This window comes from Anomalospiza imberbis, chromosome 14 (assembly GCF_031753505.1).
Source record: "Anomalospiza imberbis isolate Cuckoo-Finch-1a 21T00152 chromosome 14, ASM3175350v1, whole genome shotgun sequence".
In the NCBI taxonomy this organism is placed as follows: Eukaryota; Metazoa; Chordata; class Aves; order Passeriformes; family Viduidae; genus Anomalospiza; species Anomalospiza imberbis.
In genome coordinates this window covers 4836138-4860753 of record NC_089694.1, presented here as the reverse complement: position 1 = coordinate 4860753, position 24616 = coordinate 4836138, and the positions used below count along the sequence as shown (strand labels likewise).

The 24616-nt window shown below is 42.6% G+C and overlaps 2 long non-coding RNA genes across 2 annotated transcripts in view; both read right to left on the bottom strand.

The window, feature by feature from the left end:
• Positions 1–24616, bottom strand: part of LOC137482332 (uncharacterized) — a 52413-nt gene that overhangs the window by 23164 nt on the left and 4633 nt on the right. The window lies entirely within an intron of this gene.
• LOC137482232 (uncharacterized) lies at positions 955–22837 on the bottom strand. The gene is made up of 3 exons (XR_011003942.1): positions 22564–22837; positions 3242–3324; positions 955–2291 (listed from the first exon to the last, which is right to left on the bottom strand). It is a non-coding gene; the product is annotated as an uncharacterized lncRNA (long non-coding RNA).

Sequence of the window (24616 nt, the reverse complement as noted above, 5' to 3'; positions counted from 1 at the left end):
CCTCACCCTCACACTTGTCATGCCTCGGTGTCACCCACAGGCTGCACAAGGGACAGGGATCAACTCACCACCAACAGCACCTCCTGGCAGTAGAATAACAAATATTAAGTGGTTTCAGCTGGTATTTTTCAGTTGAAGGAGTGAAAGGAGAGAGCTGACCACTGACTTGTTATGTCAACATGCCATGGCAGCAGTGTCCGTCCAGGACAGAGCCCTGCAGGTGACAAACAGCTTTCCTGGTAAACACCAGCTGGGAATCTCTTCCACAACACTCACAGTTTAGGTTTCTTTACATCCATCCTTATGTGCTGTCAGTTTAAGCCCTCAGGGTTTTGCTGTAGTTTTTCCTCCTCAGGTTCAAACAACCAGATTAAACACATGTAAACTCATTTAAAATTCCCATTCAGGTTAGTACATATTGCTTTGTATACATATATGTACAATGTATAATATAAATGCATGTTCACTGGAGACAAAAGCCACTTGCAAAATCAGCGTGGAGTTCAATGGTCTCTTGCACACAAAAAAAGAAATTTCCTGAAACAACACATCTGAAATACCCTTACAGATGTTTCTCTGCATTACCAAAAAAAACCTGTCCCCTGAGCTAAAATGAAAATTGATTTTGAAAAAAAAAAGCTGAAGGATATGAGTGGATCATCATAATTGGATCAACATGCTCCAAAAGCTCCAGGCTACTTCAACTTCATTTCTTAGCTGACAGCTTTCTTTTGGAATTCTTCAAACCAAACACAAATGGTTTGATTGCAATATGTGAAACATTTGACCATCATATCCTTGACAGTCAATCTGCTGCAGGGGAGATTTGATAACTGTTGTCAAATTCATAACAGCCAGTCTAATCCAGAGAACCAACAAAAAAAAAAAAAAAAAAAAAAAAAAAACCAAAAAAAAAAAAAACCAAAAAAAAACCAAAAAACAAAAACCAAAACCACAGGAGCTGCTTCCACAAAACCAGAGATGATATTAATGTAAAATGACACCATTTACAGGGAAAATATAAGAAAAGGCTGTATTGGGTCTTTTCCAAATAATGTTGCAACCACATCAACTGATCTTACTGGTTCTTAACTGGGAAATACAAATTGGAGCTGTTTAAAATCCACTTGGTTTTCCGTTCAAGTGTCACGTGAGAAATGAAAGCAGCAAGATCAAGTCCCTCAAACTGAGCCTGCGTTAATTTATGGACAGCATCGTCTGGGGAGATTAGAGCTGAATTGTTCCTCCCCAGAAAAAGAGGCATTGTAGATGTTGGGGCAATTGGTAAATTCCCACGTCTTCCATCATTAAATGGATGAAAAAGAAATGGGAAAACCACCGTAAAAAGAAAAAAGGTAATGGAATAAAATCTAATGGCACCTTCTCTGTTTATTTCTATGCCAGGCAAAAGTGAAAACTGCAGCACTAATTGGCAGAAAAGAACTGAAGGATATCATGGATGAACTAATTACTGGATGTCAATATTGTATTAAACATCGAGTCGGAGGAGTTTTAATAAGTACATGCTTTCTAAAGTTGAAGCTGGAAGATCTTAATCAAAATTTTATGGAGGATTTAATTCACAGTCCTGCATTTTAGGAGAAAATATCCTTGATTCTCACTGTAGCTATGCAGGGTTAGGGAGGATGACGAGTCAGGAGCTCATCTTCAGCAAGTAAAGATTAATTTTAACAGCAAACCCCTTTTTCTTGACAGATCTCAAGCTCTCAGTCTCCATCAGAGCCAGTTTTAGGGAGGTGATAACTGTCAAATAAATCCCTCTCTGCAGGGAGGTTTCCAACACTTGACTTTCCCAACATCACCAAGACGTGGGATTGATCCCATTCTCCAGGACAGTGATTGAGCTTCCAAGCCTTGCCCTTGCACTTTGCTCCTCTTCTCTTTTCCATACCCACAATAAACACATTTACTCCAGAGTTTTCCTTTGCACAGTTATCCCTCGGCAGTGGTTTGGGGTTTTTTTTTCCCATTCTTTTATCTGTTTCTGTCTGGGAAAACTCAGGAAGCAAAAGGGATAAAGTTTAACGACTGTTCACAGTTCAGTGTCCTGAAAAATTAGACAAACATCTGGAAGTTGTTTTTGCTTTGGGATGACTTTTAACTGACTAAATGATCTCATCTGCAGAGCTGGGCAGCCTGGTGGAGGATGGAAAGCAAGAGTTGCTCCCTCCTACCTGAAATGCATCACAAATCACATTCCAAGAGCTTTTCTAGTTCCCTAAATCCTCTGGATTCTTTTCTACCATTTAGGAGCAGCCTTCATTAAACAGCTATAAAAGTAAATTAAGGGAAAGCAATAACATCTGATTAGAGCCAAGAAAAAAAATCAATTGCTCAGCATGAGCAACTAAGTAATAGCAAAATATTCCAGACACTTCCAAAAGAGGAATTTTAGCATAAAAACTTTGCTCATGGGAAAAGAGCTGTTATGTGAGCTGGAATTTGAACAACTGGGATTAATAAATCTGCATTCTTTAATTCCTTCTCTAGCTCTAACAGCCAAGAATTTTCATTTCTAGTAGGAAAGTGCTGTGGTGCAACATTACTCAGTTTGTTTCTCCTCATCTCATTTTTGGGATGTCACCTGTGAGGGAAGGGTGTGTTTCCTGTTGGAGCTGTACAGGTGTTGAGCAGACCCAGCAGGACAAACCTGCAGAGGATCTGGCATCATGGCCGGACTCTCCCGGAGGGAAGTTTGGGAATGACAAAGGTAAATATAACTAAATTGTGACATTCTTTGGGAATTTCAGCCAAGAATATCACACAGTATAAAGGATGCTAAGGAAAAAGCTCTATAAGAACTGGTTTTGTTGAGAAAGTTGCCTATAATTTATTTTAGAAAGTAGTTTTTATATGTTATTTATGTATATAAATATATATATAATTTTTTTTCTTCAAGTAGCATTTAAAAGCAGAAAAATTTGGACTGGAATATTAAGCATTTGGGGATACATTTATAACAGTACGATTTTTGATATGATAATACTGAGTAATCATTTTATTTAGGGAGTAAAAATATTAGTGGGAGGAGCCAATTTTTTTCTTATACCACTGAGCCAGGAGGAGATCCAAGTCTAGTATTTTCATAATCCATCTTCGTCTGCCCTCCTGGACATATTTTCCCTCTTTTCTAATACTCCTGTTAGCAAGACAACCTTCCCTCTCTGTCGGATTCCCTCACTCTTTGCTCAGGTTACCTTGAAATCAAAACAGCACTTACAGGCTTGTCTGCACATGTTGGAAATCCATTTGATGGCCATTGCAGGAGACACATTTTCAGGTGGAATAACTTGGGAATTCTGCCTGGATGCATAGAGACAACAGAATTACTCTGCTGCACCAGTTATTCTTCCCAGATGGCGCTGGAAAGGACGCTGGGGTGTTTGGGCTGGGGAGGAAAGGAACTTTCTTCCTAAGCAAATGTGATGGCTGTGTGAAAAGCCCCAATTTGGGCCATGTGCAGCACACATTGTCCCAGCACCTGGAAGCTGTTAGTGCTCAGGAGCACGGTGTGGATGGAGACTCCAGGGAGCAGCTGCAGCACGGCTGGGATTGCCCACAGAACGTGGATCAGTTTCCTGATACACAGAGAGCACCAAAGGCTACCTGGAGGAAACCTCAAATTCAGGAGAGCAAATGAAAAGCAGAGATTGTTTTCCCCTGCAAAACTTCCTGAGGGAAAGTGCTGTAGCTGGGTGAGCTTGGCCTTTGGAACACCAGAAATGGTGCATTCGGGTGGGTTCAGCCTTTGCAGGCTTGGGCTGTAGATGAAGCAGCTCATTTGCATTTCAAAGCTGGCCTATATTCTTGCTGATTGAGAGTAAATAATGCTCCATAAATATGTATTCCCTGCTCCGAGGTAACAGCACATCACAGCAAGAGAGCTCTGCTGTGATGGCTTCAACTGCTCCGGGTGGTTTTCCCCTGGTTTGCGGGAGACATCCCAGTGTCCAGCCAGGTGTGAGAGCACCTGCCTGGAGCAGCCAGATGTGTCAGGTGGCAGCAGGGATGGCTGCTGGGCACCACCATCTGCATGCAGGGAGAACCTAGAAGTATTAAGGTTGGAAAAACCTTCAAAGTCATCGAATCCAGCCTCCAATGAATCCCACCATGGCCACTAAACCTCACCAGGAAGTTGTGCCACATGAAGTGTCCACTCATTTTTGAGCACCTCCAGGAACAGGGACTCCACTACTGCCCTGGATAGCCCATTCCAATGCCTGACCATTCTTTCAGTGAAGAAACATTTCCTAATATACAACCTGAACCTCCCCTGACCATTTTTATTTGTCCTTCGTTGTCCCTTGTCCCCTGGGAGCAGAGCCTGATGCCTACATGGCTGCACTCTCCTGTCAGGAGTTTTGAAGAGTGAGAAAATTCACCCTGAGCCTCCCGTCCTCCAGAGCAAACACTTCCAGCTCTCTCAGCTGCTTCTCATAGCACTGATGTTCCAGACCCTTTGCCAGCTTCATTCCCTTCTCTGGACACAAGATTCCCAATTCCTCAAAGCCCAGCTTAGCACTGTTCTCTCAACAATGGCATAGATGGATGATTATTTATCCAGAACAATTTATCACTTGCATTTTGATAAAAATTAATTAATTTGACGATAAACTCTGCTATGAAATTAATGATGTTAAATTCCAGATATTAAATATAGACCTTGAGAATCCATGATTAAAAAGCTGTGAGATCTCTTTATTTTTGGGGCCTAGGAAAGACACACAGTTATCTATATTTCTTCCAGCTTCAGTTACTTCTCCTCCTACTCAAAATATAAAATTGATTTGTTGCGTTGGGAAATAAACAACAGAAAATGATGCTTATCTTACTTCAGTGATACAGCCATGATAAAAATTAATTGGTCACCAAAAATTAGTATTCAAAGCAAGGAACACTCAGTATGAAAAACAGAAGACTGCTAAAACATCCACCAAAAATGTAGATTTGGAAATCTTGTTCAAGAAATGCAATTAAGTTCTCCAAGCTATCAGTGAGGTGATGGAGATGGATGGGAGCTCAGGAATCACAAACGCTGGGCAGGGATTTATCAAAAGGGCTTCAGGTATGAACAGAACATGGTGGTGTTTTTGCTTAACCTGTTTTTTTCCTTATGTCAGAAAGGGCTTTGGGTCATTAGGATGTTTCAGAACTTGGCACAGACTCCTCCTCCCTTCTGTTCCCAACCCTCAGAAGAAATTTGGTCTCTGCAGCTCCCCTGTTCAGTGTATATATTTAAATATATAATTATATTTATGAAATATCCAGAAGAAAAAATCAAAGAAACCATCACAATAAAATGAAGAAAATTAAGGCAAATAAAGTAATTCCTCTGAAATATTAACACAGAATATTATTATACCCATGCAGACTTTTTTCCCCCAAAACTAAACCAATATTTAAATCTTATATAAAATATCCACAGTTTTGGATTTTATGAACTAAAAAACAGACATTATTTGAGCGGTAAAAAAAATGGGAAATATCCAGAGGCTGGTGTAGACTTTGACCCATCCTGCAGCCCTTGAGGGAAATTATTACAATAGACATCAAAGATCTTTCCCTCCAATTACACTTAAAGTGTGTTACAATGTGTTCTGTAAACATGGGGAGAACATCCTGTGTCCTTAAATAACAAATAGACTTTTGAAGTCAAGCAAATTTAAGATCTCCAGAGAAAGTGGTGGTGGCTCCAGAGGAGCTGCCTTGCAGAAAGACTCCGGGACCTTCCACGTGGGACTACCACAAGAATAGCTCAGTTTTGGAAGAGGGAAGGGACTGACTAAAAACCATCTCAGTGGAAAACGATGGACAATTGTGTATTAGCCTGAAGTAGGTTTTGTTATCCAGCATCACTTGTAGTGAAATGTGAACAAAAACAAAAGCACAGAAAATAAGGACAGGATAATCCCAGTTGAGTCTCTTGAAAGGGCATGAAAAAGAAATGCTAGATCCTAGGGAAAAAATAGAAATTCTGTGAAATGTTCAGGCACAAAAATAATTGCAATTAAAGGCAGAAAAGGCATCAATCACAGTGAATCTCTGAGACCCAGCTCCAGTGGGACAGATTGGTGTAGACCCAGCAGCCACCAAGGAAATATTTCCCTATCCACAGATGTTGTGGGGTCTTATTCTTAAAAGTCAGAGGAAGTTAGAAACAACCGATTTCAGGGGAAAACCCCCTATAAATCAACAACCCCCTCCCCCTGTAACTTTCTCTCTCTTAAACTGGTAAATTGATTATTCTTCCTTATGCCTATGGCTCACTCATCCACACTGCACCACCCCATCCATCCCATCACCAGGAGCATTCCCACAGGGAGACACCAGGGCTTCACTTCAGGGGAGGAAGGATCTTATCCACAAGGAAAGAGGCACAGAAAGGTGGTGGAGCCATGGAAAGCAAGGGAAGAGCTGCCTGTGTCCGCTGGGAAGGCTGAAGGAGCTGGAAGCTTTTCCCAAATGGGAATAGTTGAAAGAGCTGATGCATCTGAATAGATGTGCCTGTAGGAGCAGCCACGAATAAACTGGGGTGAATTCAGAGGTGTGCCAATGTCTGTGAGCCTGACGAGGTGATTGTGGCCAATGGTCACCCTTTGCCACCAGCCCAGGGCCCTCGGGCTGAATTTCAGTCTTTGACATGAATTCAGTGCTGGACTTTAAACATTTGAAGTTACAGTATCTAAATCCAGCATTGTTGCCCTCCAACAGCAGCTCAGCAACCCCAGTTATATTTACTAACCTTCTCCAATTACTAATTTTTCAAGCTTGTGACAATATAGTTGAGGTTGTAATTACTCTCCTAGGGTATTAACGAAAGATTATCCAAAATTTGATTTCATTCTTAAATATATCCATTAAAGATTAACATGAATCATTAATTAATATGTATTACTAATACAAAGCAAACAAGTTAATCCTTCCACCTTGAACCTGAGTTCCATCCACATATACATTCCAAAATAACTATTTATTCATTTAAATCTTGTCACTTAAGCCTTTTAACTCTCTTGCTCATCCACAAACCACACAGCAAAGCATTGAGAGTTGCAATGACCCAGCATGAGGGACAGCAGATTCTTGATCCAAGAACACTGCAAAATCATACGCACATATATGTAGATATGCACAGACAAAAATAGAAAAATTGAAGGAACAAAAGAGGAAATGGACTGGAGCAAAGCCACCAGTGCTGGGACCCATGGGAATTCACTGCCTCTGCCTTGTTCCATTCCTCCATGTCCTGCTCTCCTCCTGCCACACAGTTGGGGATAAAAAATTTGACTGAGAGATGCTTTCCAAGTGCTGAGAAAAGTCATGATGAAAATGGAATTCAGAAATCTGCAAATGTGGAGCATGCAGAGTTTTTTATCTATTTCTGTTTCCCCCACCACTTTCCTCTCCGTACAGGAAATTTAGTTGGGTGAGAAGATTCATGATTGCAAAGATACAGACACACACAATATATACTATAGTTTTACAGATGTGATTCTTTGGCACTTATTTTACTAAGAACTTCCAAATCCACTTTAACCCAAATTAAGAATTCCCCAATCCAGATTAGGGCTGAAAAGCAAACGTAACCTTGAGCTGTAATTTGAGAGGTAATTTGCCAAAGTAAAGGCCCCACTACACTGAGAGAGCAAAGTTAAGGGCTTCCCTGTAAATGAGAAAGGATTAGGCCCACAGAAAAGTATTGCTATAGCAACAAAATAATTCATGGGAATATGGATAACAAAGCCAGAGCCCTGGAGATGGGAGGGAAGAGGCTTTAATCACATCCTGCTCCCCTTGGCTGTACCAACACACGGAAAGAAACGAGCGGCCGTTCTGTTTGTGGGTTTGGTTTTGAGTTCACTTTATTAACACCAATGGGCAGCTTTCAGCCTCTGACAGAACACCCTGGCTGAAGGGAAGCTGGGTGACAGAACACCCTGGCTGAAGGGAAGCTGGGTGACAGAACACCCTGGCTGAAGGGAAGATGGGTGACAGAACACCCTGGCTGAAGGGAAGCTGGGTGACAGAACACCCTGGCTGAAGGGAAGATGAGCCGCTCCAATGGGAACCGCGGCTGGGCCAAGTTTGTGTAGACATCTCACAACCAGCCCCGCTCATTCCCTGGGCAGGATTGTGACTGTGGTGTGCCCAACCCTCCATCCCACCCAGCAGAAGCCCTCCCATCCTGGCAGGCAGCTCTTTCCCAGTATGTTTTGCTAATTGGGATTTCCAGCAGGGGTCTGCACTCCCAGCTCTTCCCGCTCCACAGCCATGCAGGAAAAGCTTTCCGCATCTTCCTCTGGAAGATGGCTTTAAAAGTTAGCAAAATTTATTATCAGCACCATTTATCCTTTCAGGCTGTAAAAAGCTGCCAGTGAAACCCTCCCAAAAGGCTTAATGCATTACCAAAGCACTAATTTTATTCTTCGTTATTCCCCCAAACCTACATTCGGAGCTGGAGCTCCTGCTCTGCGGAGAGCTCCTGGTTAATGTATTTCTGTGTGTAGATCCTTGACAGAGACCATTTTTCTTGCCCCTCAGGTGGCTCGTAGAGCGAGATTTATGTCCATTATGCATAAATTCCTTGCAATATTGCTCCAGCATAATCAGCAGAAAATCTGAGCCAGCACCCACAGCAGCCACAAAACACCGCCAGAGACAGCTGAACTCAGGCCACTTTCCTCAAGTCCCAGGGACCCTGTTCCCATTGAGATCAGAGGCTGATTTTGTCCCCAATGGGTGTAAGGGACCACAACAGTCCCCTTGCCATGCTGACACCCAGCACTGTCCTTGTGTGGCCTCAATGCAAATGTCACCATCAGATGGGACAGCTCAGCTTAGACACCAAACCTTTCATTAGGTCTGACCCTGAATTTCTGTAACTAAACATAAGAATTCAAAACAATTTAAAATCACTTTGCATCCCTAAAGCAATGCCAGCATCCTTCTCCCTGGCTTGTATTTATTATCTTTTTGCACCTCCCCAAATGTGACCACATTAATATCCTCAAACCCAAATCACCCAAATCCTTCAGTTTCATTTTGAGTAAGAAGGGACCTTAAAGATCATCTAGCTCCTACCCCTAATTAGGGTTAATTAAGCAACCAACTACTAATTATATATGTCTATCGGACTTATGCTGGTTTCATCAGTGATTTCATCCTGCAAGAGGCAAAGGCTCATCAGTGTTACACAAACTGCAGCCAAGCCTTTGGAACCAGAGCTGATGGTCAGGAGCTATTCCTGATTTACACTGCAGTGGAGCAAAGAAGAATTACATTCAAATTGGTCAAATTACACTGCAGTGGAGCAAAGAAGAATTATATTCAAATTTGAATTATATTCAAATTGGTCAAATTGGCTCTTCCAGAAGATTTTCAGATTATTTCTCAGCAGTACTGCCACGACATCTTTACATACATCCTTGGTTTTGCTGAGTGAAGAGCCATAATTTCAAAGAGATGAATTAGTTGTGGGCAATGGGAAATCATCACAATGTAAATAATTGCTGGGGTAAAGAGGATTCTTTGTTACCCCTCGGGAGGAGGCTGCAGCAGCCCACGAAGGAATTGTTGAGAAGGATGAGATGAGCTGCACCTAACTTGGGCTGGCTAAAAATTGGGCACTGACGTCCCATGTGATGATGTAGTGCCTCTAATGAGCACCCTCCCCCAGAACATGACTCATCCCAGCTCTCAGCTGACTGTGAGGAAGCCTCAGCCTAAATTTTGGATTGTTGAAATTGGTGAAATCTCTGTGTCCCCGAAGTAAAATGAGATCTTTGAGAGCTGTACTTGAGTTCTCACACAAAACCAGCCAAGTCATTCAAATTACATGGGCTGCCTTTCAATTCCTGCAATTCCCACTTGTGCCTCTTGGAAGACCGTCCTTTATATTTTGATTGAATTTATTGATTTATATTTATTTATTAGACTTCTTTTCTTCCAAGACTCTCAGATCAATATCAGGTCAACAGTGGCACAGAATGATTATCACGGCTGCCTGGCCACTAAACAGGGGGAAATTCCCACTGCTCTTGTTACTGGAAAAACAGAAAACACAAACTACCCTGAAAGTCCACAAAGGCATCAAATTAAATTGCAAACTCAAAATTCATCCCCATGAGTTATGTTTAAATGCTGCATCACGGTCATTAAACACTTCTGGTTTCCCATTTCAGCAAACATTGAAATAAAAGCCTGATGTTCCACCTGATTTTCTTCCTTGCTGTGAGCTCTGGGGACCATGTCTGTGTCCCCATCCCTGCCCTTGCTCTACAGCTGCACCAGTGACCAGCAGAGCACCCAGCAGCACCTCTGGAAGAGCATCTCTGCCCAGCTGGGAGCAGCAGCCACCTCCAAAATGCCTGAGGATGCTGCAGAGGAGGGGGACAGGCACCCAGTGAGGGAGCAGTGTCACCAGTGCCAGCCTGGGGACAAAGACAAAACCACCTTCATCCACACAGCAAAACCACATAGACTTAGAGCTCAGCCTCCCCCTCGCCCAGACAAGAGGCAGGAAGTACATTTCTTCCAGAAAATGTTATTAAAATAGAACTTTTAAGCTCCATTTTCCACGGGCACACCGGGTCTGTGTCACGTCCCAGCCCCTACAAGCTGGAACACCTTTATTCAGCACACTGGAAGCCTCCTGTGCCAGGGGAACGGGGGGGTTTCAAACTCGTCGCGAGCCCCTAGAGGGAGACATGACCCCGATTTTGGGAGGAGGCTCTCCCGGCATCCAGGCAGCGGCTCCCAGGAGCGACCGGCCGCTGGCAAAGGGATGCTCCGGGGCTGAGCTCCGGCTCCGCGCCCCGCGGGAGATGCGCGGTGCTGGGAGAGAGAAACCGCGCAGGGAAGCGCTGCCTGACCCGGGATGCAGGAGCAGCCCTGGGATGGAGCAGCCCTGGGATGGAGCATCCCGCTCGGCGCTGGAGGGGATGGATGCTGCCGGGAGCAGCTCCCAGCCGAGCTGGGGACGTGGCAGCTCCGGCCTCGCCCTCCGGGAAAAGCGTGGAAAAAGCCGCCTTCAACGTGCCTCTTTTTCAGCTCAGAGCAGGATGGGCCCTCTTTATCTCCTTGCTCACGGCCACAGCCGTACCCCAACTCCAATAAAGAAAAATGGTTTTCAAACGCCACAAGAAGAGCGGGACTAGATTATCAGCACATTTGCATGGACAATAAAATATCACCAATCCGCCAAGATAAACTGCCTGGAAGATTAGTCTGAACTGCCAATTTCTTAAAATGTTTCTCATTTCTTGGTTATGGCTATTTTTTGCAAATTTCCCTTTCAGAAATCGCATTTCTTTCAAATCAGCTCGTTGCCCTAGGGTTGTTGACCTTTATTTCGCCCATCTGGAAAACAAATGAAGCAGGAAGGATAACAATATGAGATCCTAATCAGAAGTGCTGTTTGTTTTTTTGGAAGTTTGATTTCAAACTTATATATTTCCCCCTAAAGGCACTGCCAGCAATACACTGGATAACCCTGCTGCAGGGAAAACCAGCAGCTTGGCCAAAAGTCTTTGTGGGCATCTTATCAGTGGTGAAATGAAGACCAAAAAAAGCCAAATTATCAGTAAAAAATGAACACAGATGTAGCTGCAACAGCAGAGCTCAAGGGCCAGGTGAGGAGTCTTGATGTTGTATCTAAAGACTTGTCAGCCCAGATTTGACCTAAAAAGTTTAACCTGAGGCTAACTGGAGTGACAGGCAAGGATAAAACAATTACTGCTAATTTTGGTCAAAAAAATATGTATAAATTGAGTTATAAAAAATAAGTATGCATAGGGAGGGGTTCATTGAGGTGGCTGAGCCAGAGGGAAAAGGAAAAGCAGCTGAACACCAAGACAAACCAGTTTTGGGTTTTCTCACCAAGCAGTGGCAGCTTCCAGGATGAGGATATAGATGAACACAATTGTTAGATCTAACAATTTGTTAGATTGGAAGAGGAATTTGTTAATTTGGAGGATCCAATTCCTATAGTTCTAACTGGAGAATTTCTGAGTTCACTCATGCTGGAAATAAACCTGATTTGGGGGAATGATAGCAAGGCTTTAAATTTTTTATTATTAGAAATCTGTGGGTAGCAAAATCAATAGTTTTTAGGCAGCTCTGTTAAAAAGGGAATAATACATTTCAGTGCTCATTAAATGCAATTCTTTTCTCAACAATCTCATTGTTTTTCTCACCGCTACCTGTCACCCAGGTATTGAATTAGCCTTAAAATCAGCCAGGTGTTGGACTCCTTGGTCCCTGAGGCTCTCAGCTCAGGATATTCTCTGATTCTGTGATTCCAAAACTCTACAAGGCTTTGTAGAAAAATATCACAAAAATCCAGCTGGTCTTTAAGGTGCCTGCCAACCCAAACCAGCCTGTGATTCTGTAATTCCATGAAAACCTCTTGCTGCAGACCCATGAATGACCTGCTGCCTGACCACAGATGGAGAGAGGGGGGATGTTTAAAGAGAATAATATTGAACCAAGGAGAAGAATTTGGGGAGAGCAGCAGCAGCAGCTGCCAGCTGGAGCAGAGCCAGTTTGGTGGCACTGATGGAGGCCTGCCCTGAGCCCAACCCTGCAGCTCCAGGAGCAGAGCCATTCCTTGTGCAGCTCCTGTGCCTGCTCCCAGCCTTCAGAGAACCTTTGAGGATGATCAATTGCACAAAAGGTGGTTGTGACCCCCAAATTCCAGGGGATCATCAGTGCCCCCTCTACACCCCACCAGCAATGAGCACAAGGGCTGTTGGAGCAGAGTCTCCTCTGAAGGACAGACTCCTTGTATCCCATAATAGCAGATTCCATTTAAAAATAGCAAATGATAGTCAGAGGAATAATAAAAACTAGAAAATCATCCAAAACCCCAGCAATACATCAAAGCCAGTTTAATAGCCCTTAATACTGTCACTGACACAGCTCCTGTGCTTGCAGGGCTGGATGATGGAATGGGCAGAGGTTCCCGGGTTTGGAGCCATTTCACCCTAAAACTTTGTTGCTTCCTGCATGTAAATTATAGATAATGGTTCTGCTGACCAGGGGTTGCACTTAGCTGACTCTGCTACGAGGTAAAATTGGAAGAAAATACCTGGTTAAAGAACTTTTCTCATTCTTTCCCCTTGGAAAAAAGAAAAAAAAAAAAAAACAAAAAAACCCACAAAAAACCCAAGATGCAAAGAGTTAATTGCAGAGGGCTTCTTCTATCTCCTGGCTGGCTACTGAGCCAGAGCCATAACTGAGGACTTTGGGATACTCAGAGAGGAAACGTGATTTGATGTAGTAGGGGCAATCCCAAGCTTATCAAATCATCTTGCCTGCCTGTAAAGCTAAGCTCCAATTTATGGTGTTTTATGAAGCCCCACATCGAGCTAAGGCTATAAAAATTGGGACTTAATATTCAGGAATAGAAATGCAGAGAGAACCAGTGAAGTGACTTTTTTTTTTAAGCACTTGTATCCTCCTCACATTAAACATAACCAGGGAGTGTGATGATAATGGGATGCTGTCCACCAGAGAGAACAGGACAAACAGCCCAGGTCTGTGATTCCTAAGCCACAGGAACTTGCTGCTCTGCATGGATTAAGGCAGAATGTTGGCTCATACACCAGAACAATGGCTGATAAACCACCATGCCTCATATAGCCCTTAGCAAGCTTATTCTTATTTTTAAACTTTTTCCCCTCTGAGAAAGCTTAGAAAAGTCTCTCAAACATCTGCCCACCAGATAAGTTTTTTCTTCTAGTGACCAAATGCCCAGAAAGAAGCTGAACATTTGTGTGCAGCTGTTTGGAGAGCAGCCCTTCCTTTTACTCACCTGAGGAAAAGGATGAGATTCCCTTTTTATGTGCATGAATAAGGAAAATAAAAGAGATTGGAAATTTCAAATCCATCCCTGCACTCTCCAGAGCCACCACTGTATCTGACACACTTTGCCACTGCCTTCCCTCACCGATCTTATCACGGTCATTAGGGGGAATACCCATCTACTTAAATTACATTTTAAGACTTATGATACCTGTTTAATGTTAGGTCTCTATTGAGCAAACCTTTAAACACTCACCTCATTTCCTAAGGTGTTCCTATGATTTAACAGCTGCCTAAATTGTTGCTGTGCAGAGATAAAATTATTTACACATTTATATTAAGTGCACAACTGATTTAATCTCCTAAATCCAGGTTGAAAATCCTCTAGGAGAAAAAAAAAATTAACCAAGACAGCAATTATACAAGAATTGGTTAAAGCATCACTTGATTTTTACTTGGAGATTTTGGGATCTAATTAAGCAGCAGGACTGATGTGTTCAGCTCTGTCCTGCTGGCTTCCCAAAGGGATCCAAACCCTCCCTCGTTTGAACGGTCCAGCCTTGATCATGAAAGGATGTGCTAATGACGGGCGTGGGCACCACGCAGGCTGCAGGAACCGAGTGAATTCAAGCACTGCAACACCTGAAGTCACTTTTCCTGTGATTTAAAGATAGAAAAATGCGCAGTCTTTTCAAATGTCTTAAGGATATGCATGGATAGGCTCTTTAGGAGCAGCCTGTGCCAGGAAGAAGTCGCTCCCCCAGCTGCTCATTAAAAGCTGCTTGCTGCAGGTTTTGAGCAGATCTGTTGGCAAAGCAGTTCAAATGAGCACTTTAATTCTCTCCAGGCAGGGAAAAAAAAAATCAGCTGGGGTAGCTGGGACCAGTAATACAAACAGTTTAAACCAACCTGGCTGAGAGGAATTAGGAGCGTGAGCACACAGCCCTGGACCAGCAGGCTGGCAGAGGGGGTATGCCATCAACTCATCCCACTCGATTTTCCCCTCAGCTGGCACAAAAATCATGTTCCCATTTCTGCCCCATATGAATCAATTGTTTGTGTTCTTAAATAAAAATATTTGCTGCAACAAAGGTCCAAAAACTGTCATTGCATTATTTTAAATATTTTTTCCTCATTAATATGGATTTCTAAATTTTTTTCTGAGTTTTTTTTTTCTTCCCTGAATGATGGATTTCTGCAATTTCTGCATTGCACCGGACTCAGAGGACATGGCACAGGTCTCAGGAGACAGGATCCTTTAGATCCAGCTTCTCTGCCCATGACTATTTATGTGATCCCAGGAAAATGGAATAGATACCTTGAACCACCATTATGAATCTGCAAATTCCCAGGTAACACTGCAGGGTACAAAACCTGTCTGGCATTGCCATTCCCTGGATAAATGCCTGGCTCTGCTCATGACTTCCTTTGCACCAGGTTGGAATTCCACCTGCGGATGCAGGATCTGGGCATGGCAAGAGGTGTTTGTGGCCCAAGGTTATTTCTGACCACAGACAGAGGGCACTAAGCAGATATCAAATGTGCACTGTAGGTAATATTTTTGTTTCCTCCAGTTTGAAATTCACAACACAGCTGCGTAGTCAGCATTTAAAATCCGTGATTTTCTTCACACTCTCTCCATGCACTGGGGGAGGGGGGAAATTCTAATCCATGCTGAGGCAGAAAAACAACTCACTAAAACACCATCTAAAACAGGAGGTTTGAACTCCTTGAAACTCTATTATATGCTTGAGTAACTCCTGGAACAACAGAAAGCTGTGCATGGTTATGCAGGCAGGCAGAAGCATTCCAGGCAGATGTTGTCCTTACTGCCACTCCTGGAGTCTCATCCCTGCCCTGGACACAACCATCCCTACAATTGTCCCCTTGAGGTGGTCACACCAGGAGAAGATGGCAATGGTGCATCTCTGAGCCAGGTACTGATGCTTCTTTATGGTATCTGTATGATCTCCAGTGATCTCAGCTCTCTTTTTAAAAATAATAAATATGTGGCTGTTGGGTTTTCAGGGAAAAGGTTTAAAATAAAGACCTTTAAGTACATGCCATAAAAGACAAGTAATTGGTTTTTGTTTTTATCAGGGGACACCTAACTGATCATTCCCAAGCTCTTGGTGACGAGGAACTGTTTAAAGAGTAGCGTTGGAAAGGCAAATGAGCAAAGGCAAATCCATCAGTAATAATGTCCCTAAATTCCCAAACAAATTTACATGGGTGTTGTGGGATAGATCACAACCCTGTCATAATTCAATTTATATTTAGTTCACACATTTGCACCTGCAAGCCACACAAACCCCTGCCTGACCTCTCCACCTGGACACGGAAATGCCAACGGCACAAGCACACAAACTCTGCAAGGAATCAGACTTTCCAACTCCCTCTGCTCTCCTGCCACCCCATAAAGAGGGTGACTGGTGGCCACACTAGCAGTGTCACCCCCAGAGTGACAACTGTGGGTGCATTGCCTTACCTGGGTGCTTTCATCCTATGGAAAAAGCCCTGTGGAAACCCTGAGCATGGCACCGTGCCTGGGACACCTTGTTGTGGTTGCACCTTCCGAGAGAAGAAGCAGGACCTGCAGAGAGCAACGCTGAGCACAGACCGTGCACAGGCTCTTCCCTGGCCTGGGTCGGATGTAGCTCAGGTTGTCCTGCCTTGGGTAGAAAGCTCTGAGCAGGGAGGAGGCCCTGGTGTGGCTGTGGTTTTATTCTCCTGTTTTATTTCAACAGAGGGATGAAGTGCTGGTTTAGAGATGCAAGGGCTCAGCAGCATGAGGTTCATAACCAGGCCAGCTCCCACAAACGCCCGCCTGCAGCCGCTCACTAAGCCAGGCAAGCACCAGCTCCATTCAGGTAGTCCATCACGTGAGAAACCCAAAGAGTTTATAGAAATGATTGTCAAAGACCCCATCATTTTGCAGTTAGGATAATTAATAAGGTGTGCACAAAATCCAGGAGTGTTTTACCACACGTTTGCAGCTGAATTGCATTATTGTTGTTATAATAAAAGAGAGCCACATGGTAACAGAGCACCAGGGACCCAGCCTGATGCAACTGTTAAACATCAATAGGAGAATCAGAGGGGAAACATCAAGTTTTCCTTTAAAACCAGTTTGGTTTTCAAGAGCTGTGACTTTTATTTAGTAGATTTTGTGAAAGAGCTTCTGTTTATAAAAATTATTGGGTAGTGTTGGCTGTCAGAAAACATAAACAGGCAATTAGAGCAATAAGAAGAATGATGGAATGAACTCCTCTGGCAGCCTCCTATCTGGAGCCAAGCAAGGCCCCAGTTCCACGAAAAATTAGGCATGTGTTTAAATCCACAAGATCATCCAAGGAGCCTATGGGGACTACTCACACATTAAAGTGTGTGTGAGGGGCTTGTAAAAGCTCAGAGATACCTTGGGGTAACTGGATTGCAGGGACAGTCAGTGTTTCTGCTGGGATGTGGCACTACCTAGAACTCATTTCAAAAAGTCTCCTGGAAGTGTTAAACATTCTGCACACAATTTGGATTACCTTTAATGGATGTAACCTCTCTGGTGACCATGGAAGGACTATTTAATTCTGTCTCTCTATTCCACACCCAGATTCTACACTGTGTTTTCCTGGTGAGTCTCAGTGGTGGAAATAGCTGGATCTGCCATGAAATGATACGGACTTTGGCCTTTGTAGGGACTGTGAGCTTATGGACTGTGTGATTGTGTGAAGAACAGAATAGCTCTGACAGGGGAAATGTGATTAAGTGCACAACATCACTCAACTATCCTTGTTCCTTCCACTCTATAAAAATCCATAGAACCCAACTTCCTGCATGAAAACCTGACCATTGGTGTGCCTGAAACTGCTCTCAGTAGGTTTGCCCCAGATCTGCATATCATCTCTTGCATGAGTTCCATCCTTAAAGTAATTCTGATGGATCCAAAGGAAGCAAAAAACTGCTAAAATTAATTTCTGTGATGCTTTAACATGTTTTTGAAATAATCTTGGTGATGACTGGGCAGGACCAACAGATGTGGCACCCTGAATGCCTTCCTCGGGATTGCTTCCAAGGGAAGCGTCTCCTGAGCTCATTCTCAGACACAGGAGTTGTTGCAGGGATACTGAGCAGGGGGAGCTGATCCAGATTTCTGGGAGGATAATTCTGAAACATTCCTGAAGAGTTCTCATACTGGGGAAATGTTCTTGAGGAAACTTCTCAGCAATTGCTGAAAAAGTGGGCAAAACACACCAACAGAGGAATAAATGCTGTCAAGAAGGATGTCCTTTCTTCCTCCCTCTCCAAAAAATGCATGAAGTCAGACCAGATACAATTATATAATACAATTCCCCCAGAGCCAGGGCAATTACTGTACTGGCACCTTGTGTCGTGGGTTTTGTCTGAGTGAAGGGCAGCACTAGACCTGACAATTGCAGCCACTCTTTGCTTCAGTCATGTCTTAGGAACTTGAACGCTGAAGAACCACCTTCTCCTGAGACAGCTGGACTTCCTAAAGAGGTCAATCTAAGGGGAAGGACTCTGCACGACCTCTGCCAGCCAGGAGGCAGAAGTGGGCTGACTCATCCATTCCTTCCCATCCCTCTGTGTTTTGCTTATACCCAAACTTGACCTAAACTGGTTCACCCTGATCCTAACTGATCCTTTCTGATAAGCTCAGCAGTGCCTACACCCTGCACTTAGGAAGGGTGCAAGTGAGGCAGTGAGGCACCACAGAGAAACCCTGCTCATCCCTCACCTCCCTTCCCAGGCACACAGAGCACGGACAGTGTCAGCTGAAACACGCAATTAGTGCCCCTCGAGCACGAGCAGCTCAAACTGTAACATCATGCCAGCCGTGATTAAGAGTGATACAGCACATCATCATTGTCAACACTATTCAACCAATGTAAACCTTAGTTAGAAATGTACTTGTCAGAGAAAAATGCGCCTTTGATTTCTATTACACTTTCCCCAGTAATTGCTGTCATCAGTGGCAGGTTATTATTACAGTTGAATAGAGTTTCAGTAATTACTTTTGCACAGATTCTAACAGCTTTTAGATTGAATGATATTCTGACAGTTTGAATACTCTTGACAACAATTACCTTTTTCCTGGTTAACACTGATTCAGGAAAATTAAAAATTAAATCTGTTCAGAGGAAACACTTATGTATGGCACTAGTAAGTGGGCTGATACAAAAATGTGTAAATTACAGAATGACTTAGAATAAAAAGTTCTTTTGCTCTTCCTCTTATGCTTTTTAAAAAATCAGCACTTAGGGTACATGCAGTTCATGCTGGTTAGATTACCAGTAAATGATGTGAAATGATTTAAAGCACTTCTAAATCCACTTCCTACTGATCAGCTTGAAATGAAGAAAACACTATTATGGAGGAAACCTTGTTGCTCCCACCCTAATTTTTGTCTTTGGTAACAGTCAGATAATGGCTTTTGGCTTTCAGACCATTATTGTTAATCTCACATCATCAGATTATTTAAAATAAAACAACAAACAAGCAAACTGTTTTACAGTGGTAGCCTAGAAAAAAACCAGCATGTTTGTTATTCCTGAAAAATTTATCTAATATTGCAGGGGTCATAACTCAAATGGCTTGATTAAAAAGAAGTCGCTGGCACAAAGCTCTCCAATTTAATTTTGACAGGATAACTGGCCTTGTGGATAAGGGAGACAGAGTTGATGTGATACATCTTCTTATTAGTAAGCTTTCTGATACTGTTTCACATGACATTCTTATAATAAAGCTAAGAAAATATGGTCTAGAACTAGATAAAATTACCATGAGGTGGAGGGAACAATTGGCTGAAAAACTGCTTTCAAGGAGTAGCTATCAATGGTTCACTGTCATAGCAGGAAGAAGTTTCAGGTGAGATTCCTCAGGGATCTGTCCTTGCTCCAGCTCTGTTCAATATTTTCATAATGACTCAGTTAAAGGGAAAAGAGATTACATTTATAAAATTTGCAATGTTGAGGAGCTGGGATGGTGGGAACCCTTGGGAGGTCTGGATCAAAATCTGAAAAGATATTAAGAGTTTGGAGTGATGGCCTGAAATTAAGATGAAATTCAATAAAGGAAAGTGTAAAATGTTACACTTAGAGAGGAGAAATCAGATGCAAATGGGAAATTGCCAGTAAGGGAACTCCATTACACATTCAAATTTATAGTGGCCTACGAGCTCCATATCAAACAAAGGAGTAAAACTGCCCCAGAAAAGGTAATTGCAGGGATTTGTGAACAGGAGCATCCCACATCAGAGCACTGTGGCATTGTTGAGCTGGGATGTTGTGCCCTGTCCTGAGCTCATGGTTCAAAAAAGGTGCAAAGAAACTGGAAATAATTTAACAAAGTCCAGCTGGGAGCAGCAAAGATAGTGAGGGATGAAGTAAGACTATGGAAATACAGAATCATGGAGTGGTTTGTGGTGGAAGGGATGATAAATCCCATCCCACCCCTGCCATAGGCAGGGACACCTTCCACTGTCCCAGGTTACTCCAAGCCCTGTCCAACCTGGCCTTGGACACTTCCAGGGATCCAGGGGCAGCCACAGCTTCTCTGGGCAGCCTGTGCTGGGGTCTCAGCACCCTCACAGGGCAGAATTCCTTGCCAATATTCCATCTAAACCTCCCTTCCTTCAGCTTAGAGCCTTTCCCTCCCTTACACTGCCCTGCCTATAGAGTCTGTTGCAAAGCTGTGATTGAGCCTTTAGTTTTTGACACCACTTCCCACCTCTGATCTACTTGTGTATTAAAATATCATCGTCCTTTTTTTTCTCCTGCACATTAGAATTATAGATATAGTTTATTGTTATACTTTCCATAGAGCCTTCTCTTTTTATTAGCATTGTACAATCTGTACAAAAGCAAAATTTAGTCCTTTCAGGGAGCTGAAAGGAAGCAATCGTTTACATGACAAATCCAACATTATCATATGTAAACCTCATTTACTATGTAATGTCTTCCTTTTTCCAGTTCATTAATTGAATGAAACCTATTTTCACATTCTGGTAGGCAGCAGGATTCTTCAACTAACAGAAATGGTACTTTTAGGGGGAGAAAAAATGTAATGCTAGAAAATATTTCACTTACTGGCTGGTCCAAAGCTATATGGATTTCTGAAAAATAAAATTATTTTCTGTATATTTCCCAGAAATAAAAATAATGGGATTCACCCAAGCCAGGTTTGTGCAGCAAATTTGGATGGAGACCTGCCTGGTAAAGTACCACTCTTTGACCTTCATTGTGTATTAAAATGACACTTGTGACACCCAACCAGGCTTCTGTAAGTACAATCAGATAAACACAACCAAATTCTAGCCTAACTTATGATACACAACACTTTGGAGATTCAAGACTGATGGTTGTAATGGAAAGATGCTGACAAATATTTTGTTGCATTTCCTCCCAAGAAAATCTATAGCCCTGAAAGAGCGATGGCAATAAAGCTCCTCACAGGTTCCAGATCTTTAAAAAAAAACCCTATTTTTGGAGTTCTACTTAGGTTCAAGGGGAAAAAAAGGCAAACCAAAAAATACCCAACTGGAAGGGGACTTGCTAAAAGCAACTATTGCTCAATATTTGCATTAATGTGGCATGAAAACTAAGAAAACACTGATGATGTTTCAGAAAACGGTGACATTTTCTACATCAAAAAATAAAGCAGCATCTCCAGCACATCATATCAGGCAAACCAGAGAAACAGAAAAGGAAGGAAATTATCAAATGTCTTTCCCTCAGCCCATAAGAGAAAACCCTGGGCTGGATCCTGGGATTTTGGACACTCACAGGGTTTTGGGCTCTGGTACCACAACTTCATCTGCATAATGTGAACAAGCCAAACAAATCTGATATTAAAATGAGAAAAATTGGCAATTTAAAATTGCCTATTCCATTTCTTTTCTTTTTGACCTCAATCCAAAGCCTTTCTAAGCCAAAGAAAAGACAAGCTCACAATTAGTGACTACGACCAGTTAATGGGTCTGTTCTGAACAAGCTTTTAAATAAAACAATAAGCAAGCCTGGGAAAAAGCAACTTACTGGGCTATCTGAGGCCAATTTCTTTTAAGCACAGGTCACATTATTTTAAAATAAATTTCTTTTAGCAATCGTTCCATCAAGATTATGTCAGTCCAAAGGGAATAGACCCAAAATCTCTTTTTGCCAAATAACTTCATCTTGGTGCATCTGTAACTCTATTTTCTCCAAAGAAAACTACTTCATAATATGGGTGGATTTGTTGTTTTTCTGAACAAAGGTTTTCCCTGGCAACTTCAAAAGCAAATTATGTATAGGAAAAAAACTCACAAAACAAAAAACCTCCAATGTTCAGTTACCAAGGTTGGTAAAAAATCCATGGAGCCATAACAATCAAATTACTTGGTAAGAAAATTGAAGTGCAGCTGACTGGAAAGAAAAGAAAAAAAGAGAGAAATAGACAACTCCAACATGTTTCTGAACAACCAGGTCACCTAACATTGGAAACTGGCAGAGATGTTAACAATAAAGTAAAATATTCCCAAAAAAGTAGCTCCTGATGCCCCTCTCGCTACCTGCTTGCCTCATCAGAATTCAAATCACAGATACAGTTCCAGAAGTATTTTCAGTTCCATGTCTACCAAACAAAACACCAAGGTGATGAACAGGGATAATGGGAGCATCCTTAGCTCAGCTTTGCTGTCCTCCCAAACCCCAGGTAAGGACCAGCACAGCCCCGTGGCTCCACACTCACCTGCTGTGCCCAGCAGAGCTCCCTTCATCCCTCTCCTCCTGCTCCCATCCACTGGCACTTCCCTCTCCCCCTTCCCACAGCTGACCAAAACAAGGAGTCTCCCAGGTGTTTGCCACGAGATTGAATAAACAGGTTGCATTTGTTACCCTCTAACAGGCACTAGAAGTGAGCAGTGAGAATCCTAACAACCACCAGTTATCCTCCAGGATTCCTGAGTGGTAAAATCATCCCTTTGCCCTTAGCAAGGTTGGAGGGAAGTGTGCTGATGGTTTTGTTTTACCATCCAGCATGCCAGGACTGTCTGATTAACAGTTTTCCATCCCTATTCAGACATCTTTGTTAGGAGTAAGTCTTTGCTCTTTTAGATCCTGGTCCAAAGCCTTTCAAGGAAATTGAAAAGTCTCCCATTGATGAGAAGGGGGTGCGCCCTTGCTAATTGTTCCTTTCACATCAGAGTGAAAACAAATTCTTCAGCTTCCATTTGGAACCCATGAGTTCAATCCCTTGATATATTGGACCCTTATTTTAAGGAAGCTGGAGAGGAGAGGAGGGGAAGGGAGGACGAAGCCCAGGACTGAGGGCCGTGTGTAGGCTCCAAGTACGTGCGTTACACAGCCCACGCCGTGACACATCACAGGCCTTGCATTCTGCTTCCCAGAAAGGCTCCAAATGTTTTAGAGCTCACAAGTTCATAAAAGGCTGCATTTAAAGTACTCATTGCTCACCAGCAAACTTGAGATCAGAAAGACACTCTGATGCTCCCCAGTTGCTGCTCACTGGGAATAATTACTCAGGAAGAAAGTTTTAGTTTGCTCTTGCAGAGTGAGGTGTCATCTCTGGTTAAGGTAAAAGTGTGGATGGAGAAAAGTGGGAGGTCTACAGAGCATGGGATGTTTGGTTTGGGCCATCTCATTGCCAAAATGATATTGAGAAATCAAAGGTGTCTATTCCAGACCGAGAAATGTGGCTGGTGAAAGGAAATGAAAATTCTGAGGGAAATGAAAAGTTAAGCATACCCATGCTTACTTAGTGATAATGGAATTTTACAAACACCTTAAACACAAATCAACAAACCATAATTAATGTAATTGTTTATAAAGATGAGTTTAACTGGTTACATAGGTGATGTCATCTCCCAGCACAGGAAAACTAGAAGAGCTCCGTGATGGGATAACTAGAGGTTGCTCTTAAAACAACCCTTTGCTTCAAGCAGGAGATGAACTGGATGGAATTGTCCATCTATAGGTAAAAAGAAAAGCCCCTGTAAACACAATGACATAAATACAGATCTATAAAAAGACAGAAGCAGCAGTAGCACATGGCTGATGATTTGGGAATCCAGGAGAGAGCCTGGTCAGCCAAAGGATTCCCCAAGATGTGTGTTGGAAGACAACAGACTGATCTGGACAAATCACCCATCCCATTAATGCTGCTATTTTGGCAGAAGAAAGAGAATTTTTAAAGAGACAAATATATGAAGTGCAATATAACCTGGAAAAACACCTTTCAAAATCTGTCTTACAATGAAATAATTCTTCTTCCTTCCACAAAGAAGGATTTCACCCTGGAGTTGTTTCTAAAAGACAGTAAAACATAACAGATGAATGTTGCCTTGCATAAGGAACACACACATGCATTTAAATCACTTATATTTTACTTTTTTATGATGCAATTGCGAATTGTGTTATTTTGCATTTGTAATTAGAGGTTGAAACAGATGGCAGAGGCTTGGTTTAAAGGGATGTGCTGGATGATCAGGTCTCCTGCTCCACCGAGGGCTGAGCATGGAAACTCTTCCACGAGCTGGTCAAACAGCAAAGTGCTTCCTGCACATCAAAGAACATTGGGAAGGACCAAACTGGACTTTCTAGAAGGTGAATAAGCACTGGTGATTTTTTTTTTCCCAAACTGCTCTTAGAACACTCCTGGTACCATGCTCTGGTTGTTGGGGCAGGTGATATTTGACCCTTCAACAAAAGCAGCAGGATTTTGGTGCAGCCTCCAAAGGAGAAAAAAGACCCAAGGGTCTTTTCCAAAGAAGAAAAGCTTGAAA